The 8,654-nt window shown below is 37.4% G+C and overlaps 1 long non-coding RNA gene across 1 annotated transcript; it reads right to left on the reverse strand.

Moving 5' to 3' along the window:
• Positions 1 to 317: 317 nt before the first annotated feature.
• Positions 318 to 7,653, reverse strand: LOC131826628 (uncharacterized). The gene is made up of 5 exons (XR_009351684.1): positions 6,964 to 7,653; positions 5,285 to 5,650; positions 4,476 to 4,610; positions 2,524 to 2,577; positions 318 to 882 (listed from the first exon to the last, which is right to left on the reverse strand). It is a non-coding gene; the product is annotated as an uncharacterized LOC131826628 (long non-coding RNA).
• Between the last annotated feature and the right edge of the window lie 1,001 nt (positions 7,654 to 8,654).

Consider the following 8,654-nt stretch of genomic DNA (forward strand, 5'->3'; position numbering starts at 1 on the left):
ATTATTTTTAAAGATTTTATTTATTTACTTGACAGAGAGAGAGATCACAAGCAGGCAGAGAGGCAGGCAGAGAGAGAGGGGGAAGCAGGCTCCCTGCAGAACAGAGAGCCTGATGTGGGGCTCAATCCCCGGACCCTGAGATCATGACCTGAGCCGAAGGCAGAGGCTTTAACCCACTGAGCCACCCAGGTGCCCCTGAAGCTCACATTTCTAACAGCTGAGTTACTCCCTGCTTTTTGCCTTATCCATTATTCCCCAAGGCAATTCTTGGTGATGAACACAGTTCTACACAAAGGAAAGGGAAAGTAATGTTTATTAAGTGCCTGATTTGTGCTAGACACTGCTAAATGCTTTTAGATGCATACATGTGAGTGTATTTTGGAGGGAAGTGAAAGAGGGAAGTCCTAGCATTTTACACATACAAACTTCTATTTCATTTGCATGGGTGTCATTACAAGTCACAGGATGCAATGGAAAGAGTGTTGAGTTTGTATTTTTTACTATAGCCTTTGTAAAATTGAAGACCATTTTTTACTATTAAATGTATTCTCAAGAAATATGTAGGAATTCAAGATAAATTCCAATTCCAATTAAGGAGTTGATTTTATCCCCTAGAGAAGGAATATTGCCAGGAAGAGTATACACAAGCAATAAATTACAGGAAAGAAGTCTTTTTTTTTTTTTAAATTTTATTTATTTATTTATTTTTGAGAGAGAGAGAGCCCACAAGTTGGGGGAGGGGCAGAAGGAAAGAAGCAGGGTCCTCACTGAGCAGGGAGACTGCATGGGAGTCAATCCTAGGGCTCTGGGATCATGACATGAGCTGAAGGAAGGTGCTTAACCGACTGAGCCACCCAGGTACCCATGGAGGAAGAGTCTTAACTACAGATAAAAGAAAACAAAAATATATGTTATAAAATATAAACAAAAATATATGAGTATATAAATATAGGAACTACCAATTGGCCTATCCTCTCTAACACTTCCTTTTAATTTCACAAGTCCTATTTTCCTGGTGTAAGTTGCCTACATCTGTTGCCATGTTGTCTCCCATATTCTACTCTACCCCATGGCTGCACCTCATGTTAGAAATAAAAACAGTGGGTCAAGAATTATAGTATTAATTTTGCTAACATAGTGACAAATTCAGAGCCATCTTTGACATTAGAGATGACCCTGAACACAAGAAATTTGAGTCACAGGAATACATGACTCTTGATTGCCCATGGTAATCTCTAACATTTTAACCCAACCTTCATTTGGTCATGAAAAGCATCAAGAGAATGGAAAACTAAAATTATTTTATCTGTGCCTTACATTTAAGAAACATATTAACTCTCAATGCCGATTTTCTGGATTGAAATGCTTCGGGATGTATTACTGCACTATTTCAAATTGGTAACACCATCATAAACAAAAATATCTTTAGGTAAAAAAGCACAAATCTTCTAATAAACTTATGAAGGAAGAGATAAAAATATCTCTTGGTATTTATAATATTCATTGAGTGCTGCCAACATTACAGGAATCAATAAGCTAGCTAGTTTTTTAGCCAAATGTGATCACCATAGCCTGTATCACTAGTGCATGGGGGCATTGTAGTACACTCAGTAATATATTTTGTATCACAGCCTTGAGCGTGAGTTCATGAGCCAGGAACAGTATGCCATATACCTCAACTTTTCTAAATTTTAGAATAGCTGCATTGAAATCAAACTATCGAGTAAAATGCAGCTCATAGATATCCTATCTCATCATCTGGAATCACAGCCATCTGTGAAAAGCCTACCCAGATTTATTGCTGCATTTCAACAACCCATCGCGTCTGTTCTCTTTATCAGAGTTCTTTTACTCCTTTTGCTTTCTTTACTTCTTCTGATTATTTCCTTCTTTCATCTCTATTAATAGTTCAACATCTCTTTAAAAAGATTTATTTATTTACTTACTTACTTTCTTAGTAAGTTATTTGAAGAGGTGGGGTGGGGTAGAGGGAGAGAGTCTTAAGCAGACTCCATGCCAGGAGCAAAGCATGACTGGCAGCCAATATCACGACCCTGAGATTACGACCTAAGCCAAAACCAAGTTGGATGCTTAACCTACAGACCCACCCAGGCACCCCAATAGTTCAACATATCTTAATTGTCCCTGAATAAAACTTCATTACCTCTCTTCTGAAGAAAAAGTGGCTTATGATGGTAAATAAGAATATAATTCAAGGGGTGCCTGGGTGGCTCAGTGGGTTAAGCCTCTGCCTTCAGCTCAGGTCATGATCTCAGGGTCCTGGGATCGAGCCCCACTTTGGGCTCTCTGCTCAGCAGGGAGCCTGTTTCCTTTCTCTCTCTGCCTGCCTCTTTGCCTACTTGTGATCTCTCTCTCTCTCTCTCTCTGTCAAATAAATAAATAAATAATCTTAAAAAAAGAATATAATTCAAGAAAACAAATGAAAACCACAGCTTTGCTAAGTGATTAGTACTTTATTTCTTATTGTTTAGTTTTAGTTCTTAATTTTTATGTATTACTCACCAGCAAGATTGTATAGTAAGCCTGGCAAAGCACTTCATAACACAGCAGCAGGTTCTGTTAATTATTTCAATGAGGAGATACAAAAGTTAAATCTAAAATGTAATGTAATAAATAAATAAAATCTTAAAAAAAAGTAATGTGTTTTGCAAAGAAGGTAATAGTTTTTGAGAGTCAATGACTTTCACATGAATATTTTTAATGAGGCATTTCAATAAAATTTTTAGAAATGAATTTCAGTTAACAAAAAATTGCTCCTATGACATAGAAATGGTGCTATTGATATTTCTAGTTAATAAATGAGAAAACAGAAGTTTAGTAAAGTTAATGGATATACCAAAGCTCATATGGTTTATAAGCAACTACATGTGATTTGGCTATATGAATAAGGATGTCATATTCCAAAGTCCAACATATCATACTACTAATGCTATTTTTTAAAAAAGATTATTAATTAATTAATTAATTTGACAGACAGAGATCACAAGTAGGCAGAGAAGCAGGCAGAGAGAGGGGGGAAGCAGGCTCCCTGCCGAGCAGAAAGCCCGATGCGGAGCTCGATCACAACACCCTGGGATTATGACCTGAGCTGAGGCAGAGGCCTTAATCCCCTGAGCCACCCAGGCGCCCCTAATGTTATATTTTATTATGTTATTTTCATTTAAATATTTTGTTATACAAATATTTCTCAGTTTTATATAAATATCATTTTTGTTATCCATATAGTTGTCCACCAAGTTAATGGATATTTTCTCTTGTATGTTTTTGGTCTTGTAGATAAAGATATAGTTGACATTGTCACACATATATTTTCATTTTTGTTAAATTTTAATCTCAGAATAAATTCCTAGATATTTAGGTATTGGGTAAAGAATGATTTTTTTTCAAGGGGCGCCTGCATGGTTTAGTTGATAGAGCTTGTGGCTCTTGATTTCAGGGTCATGAGTTTGAGGCGCATGTTGGGCATGGAGTCTACTTCAAAAAATTAAGAAAAAAGTTTTTTTTTTCAAAGATTCTCTCTGCTTTTCTGGGGTTTATTTTAAAAATTTAATAAGAAATCATATAAATAATGCATTAATATATACTAGTTAAAAATTCTCTGCTGGGGGCCTGGGTGGCTCAGTGGGTTAAGCCGCTGCCTTCGGCTCAGGTCATGATCTCGGAGTCCCGGGATCGAGTCCCGCATCGGGCTCTCTGCTCAGCAGGGAGCCTGCTTCCTCCTCTCTCTTTCTCTGCCTGCCTCTCTGCCTACTTGAGATCTCTGTCTATTAAATAAACAAACAAACAAAAAAAAAATCTTTAAAAATTCTCAAGAAATTTAGTAAGGCATTCCTAGATAGTATATATTTTACTCACTCTGATTGGCCTTGGTCTTTCAAGCTGTTACATACATTAATCCTATAATTGAGAGTCTGACATAGAGCCAGTAGCTGAAGGAATGATGATGAGTTGGAAAATGTCTTCCACCAGAAGATACATCATAGCTACTATGCCTTACCAACACAAAGAATGAGTAGTGTTATACAGATAAAATTTGAATTAATTGGTATATATTTGCAATGAATATAGTCATGCTTGCCATATTAAGATCCTTTCTTAAGAAACTTTTATAAGGTAGTTACTCATGGATTATTATTTATGTCTTATCAACTCAGACTTTAAGTTTTCTTTTTATTTTTCATTTTAGAGAAGGAAGCATGACGGGAGGGGCAGAGGAAGAGGAAGAAAGAGAATCTTAAGCAGGCTCCATGCCCAGTGCAGAGCCACATGCGGGGCTTGATCTCAGAACCCTGAGATCATGACCTGACCCGAAACCAAGAGTCAAATGCTTAACTAAGTGAGCCACCCAGTCACCCCCAGCCTTTAAAGTTTTCTCCTCTGGAAAACCCTACCCAGAAAAACCCTTTAAAATAATATCATTTCTTTTGATCATGAGTACTCCTCAGCTTACTCACCCTCGTGACAGTGATTCATTCCTTTATTCAACAGATGATTGCCAAGTCTTCTAGATGCTGAGGATAGAGTACTAAGAAACAGAAAGGTTTCGCTTTCCACAGAGCTTCTATAAGATTTCTTCTTCTATAACAATTCTATAATTGTTGGAGAAAGCAGATAATACAAAGCAAACAGACATTTTAGTTTTATTCAATACTATGGGATTATATGTAAAACAGGGAGATGGGACAGAGATAGTCTTGGGCAATGAGTTGGGGAAAGATGGCTTCTATCTCAAGATGCTAATGAAAGACTTCTCAAAGTATTTGAGGTAAGACCTGAAAGTTACGGGATAAGCAGGTCAGGAAACAATAAATACAAATGCCCTGGAGAAGCAAAAAGATTTGCCCAGTAAAACAGAAAAAAAAAGCCAGAGGGACTGAAATATATTGGATGTGGCAGGAAATGCGTTTGTAGAAATTCTCAGGGCTGATCACATTGGGTATTGTAGGTCATGCTAAGGAATTTGGATTTTATTTTGTTTACAAGGGGAACCTGCCTTTGAAGGAGAACCAAATGATGTGTTTCATTGTTTTAAAAGACCATCTGGCTGCCCAATGTCTTGTTTCAAGCCAATCTCTACCCCATCTTGTGAAGACATCTAGTGTGTAGCACACAGTAAGCACTGAAAAACTAAGTGCAAGTTATCCATTTTATGTTCAGTATCTTCTTCTTATATAATCTCTTTTTTGACTATCCCTTTTTCTCCTGTTTCCCTAACCACAGGGAAATTTCCAATTCATGACAACTCAGTTAAAGCATTACTTACTGTTTCTGGGAGCCTTCCTATCTTCAGACTCGACATCTTGTTTATCTCTGCTCAGTCTCTGGCCCAGGCTCTTACTTAGGTGCCTCATAGAACAGGAATCTTCCTAAGGTGCTGTTGTTCTTTGGGACTCAGCAAGACATGGGCCCCTGCCTTCCTTATCTTAAAGCTGGGTGGAGATCTCAGCATTCTCATGTAAATGAATATAGAAAATGAGTGGGACAAGGAAAGAATTCTTGACAGTAACAGTTTCTATAAGATGCACATCAGATTTACTTACTTTGAAGAGCAGGGAACAGTATGAACACTCCATCGATCCTGCTTAAACGGCAGGGAAGGTGCCTTTCAATTGGGCCCACATACAAGAGCCTGAAAAAATGGATGTGAAGAATGAGAGGTGTTAGCTGTCATCAGATGCTCTGCAAACACAACAACTGATATTTCTTATGTAAATATGTAAGGCAAGAAAAAGAGAGATATTCAGATGGCACACATATTGAGGTACTTTTTTTTCTTCTGAAAAATCAAAGACCACACAGAAACCAGACAGTAGAACTGGAAATCCCCTTGTATTTACCTTTTTTTTTTTTTTTTTCTTTCCAAGTTGCTGATTAGGAGTAAGAAAAAGGATGGAAAAGAGCAGATAGGACCAAGTACTGTTTACTGAGATTTAATGCAACCCCTCAATAAGACAACCAAGAGAAAATGAAAAATGGGAGCCAAATCCTATCTTGCATGGACAGAAGCAGAGCTCAGTCATTACTAGCTAGAGGAAGTATGGCAAGGTGGAAAAGACATTAAGACTGGATTCTGATAGTCCTGAGCTCTACTGTTTACTCATATGACCTTGGATAAATCTGTTAGGTCACTTTGAATGTGCTGATTTACTCAATCTGAAGATAAGGATAATGTTACCCTTGATAGCAACAATTTCACAAGTTTGTTATAGAAAATGAGGTAAGATTAGGAAAACTAATTTGTTATTATCATTTTAATAAAAATACCCAAGACTCAAATGATGGTGGGAACTGCTTCATCCTTCCTAATCATCTAAATTAGAAACATTTTCCCAAAATCTCCTTCCAGCACAGCTCCGGCCTAATCTCCTCTTTTCTCTTTGCAATTACTTTGCTGAGCAGCTTTGTGAGGGCCCATCATTATTCTAGCCAGCTGTGGGGTGGCCAAGCAAGGTGGCCAAATAAGGCATCTGATTTTAAGGACACTGGGTAGGTGGTGTGTATTAGCATTGATTTTTTACAGCTTGTTTTGCTGTGTTCATCAGTTGGCTCTTCTCCCTGTGGATTCATTCACTCAGCAGTTTTCCACATTTTCACTTTGTTTTGCAATTATCCTGACTGACAACTATTTGCAGTATGTGATGTTACTAAACAGTTTTCATGCAAACCCTGCTTTCCCACATCCTGGAAAAGATTGACTCTTTCAGAGTCCATTTAAAATGGGCCACATTTATGCATTAACTAGAGAAAGACAAACATGACCAAACAGAATCTCTATTTTAACATCTGAAATCCCTGAAATAGATTTATGGTAAAAACAAGACTAAGAGATAATCAAAGGGCTTGGCTATTGTTCATTAGTGACACAAAACACAAGAAGTTATTGATTTTCCTTAGCTGAGCTTTGAAAACACAAATAACCCACCGTGCATTTGATTTTCTTACCTGGATGCTATAATGATTGATGAGTTCAGTTCACTGACACAAGCATGACAACTGTAATAGGAGTCTCTGAATGTGGCTTAGGGCCTTATTACCAAATATGTCTGGGAGGCAGGGAGGGAATAAGAAAAGAAAGTTATTAGTAAAAGAAAACTCATTATTGAGAATCTAGTTCATTTTTAGTGCTGATCTCAGGATATAGAGATTTGGAATGAAATGGACCCGATACTAAATAAACTGATGATCCCTATTGTTCATGTAGAGAAGTATCAGTGGACTGTAAGTTAGCCAGTTAAAACCTAAAAGAAAAAGAGTATCCACATCATACATGTTTACAAATAGTTCTCTAGATTCTGCTCCCCACAATTATCTAGTGCTGAATTGATAAAGGCATACTAGGCCAAACTCTACTCTCACGTGGGTCCTCATAATTTTCTTCTCTATTTTTTTCTAGATTTTATAGGAAATTGGGATATCTATAAAAATGCAGCAGTTTGGGAATCAGATTTAGGGGTATCTAAACTAGAGTTTTTTCAAAGGTAGAAATAAAAGGTTAAAAAATAAAAATAGTGAAACAAGACTGTATGTTAGTTATTGTAGACAAAATCAATTCCGCATACAAGTCTTAGCAGCCAACCTCCTCACATGAATTTGATATAGATGGAGTCTTAGCTCTTCGGGCAGGGAATTGGATAATTTAACTCAGGCCCTTGGAAACCATTCAGGTCACCAAAATGGTGACGTAACCATGGCTGGAAAATTCCTGTCTCAGCTCCGGTGACTACCTTGGCTACAAGCAGATTTGGCAGGGAGATCCCATGCCTGTTTTTGTGGGTCCACAATAAGTTGCCATAGAAGCTTCTTCAAGGCTGGTAGAGGAGACAGCCTCTTTCTTCTAGACCTTTTTTTAAAGGGTTCACCTCATTAAGCCAGACCCACGTGGGTCAGTCTCCCTTTTAATCTCAGGGTCCTGGGATCGGGCTCTGTGCTCAGCTTGGAGTCTGCTTATCCCTCTTCATCTGTTCCTCCCTCTGCTTGCGCGCTCTCTCTCTCTTAGATGAATAAATAAAATCTTAAAAAAAAAAAGAAAGAAAAAGAAGAAGAAAAAGGTGAAAACAACTCTCAGAGGACAGCAGCATGAAATGGAGACTTCAGACATACTACTGCAAGGAAGAGAATTCTGGCAATAACCTATTTGAGCAAGGAAATGGATTTGCTTCAGGAGTCTCTAAAAAGGAATGCAGCCCTGCCTACATCTAGATTTTAGCCCTGTGAGCTCTGTATCAGGTGTCTTACACATAAACATAAAATACATCCACACATAAAATCATAAAGTCTATTTTCTGCCATAGTGTGCTATGCCGAATATATCAACGTGGTCATATCTTTTAAAAAATATGTTGACAGACAACCAGAAACTGCAAATAGATATGTATAAGGTAGTACTATTTATGAAATGACACAACTGTGGAAATATTCATATGTTGTAGAATTTTCTTAAAATATGCATGAGGCAATTCATGTTTATATCAGGACAGTTATTTATTCTGGGAAGAAAAAGGTGATGAGAGTAAGATGGAAGAATGAAGCTTTAGTTCATTTTATACTGTTTTATTTCTTTAAAAAGAAGTCTGAAACAAAGATAGCACCTAGAATGTGTGGGATATGGAGTCCTTGTTATATTCTATACATTT

The sequence above is a fragment of the Mustela lutreola genome, chromosome 3, assembly GCF_030435805.1.
Source record: "Mustela lutreola isolate mMusLut2 chromosome 3, mMusLut2.pri, whole genome shotgun sequence".
NCBI lineage: Eukaryota > Metazoa > Chordata > Mammalia > Carnivora > Mustelidae > Mustela > Mustela lutreola.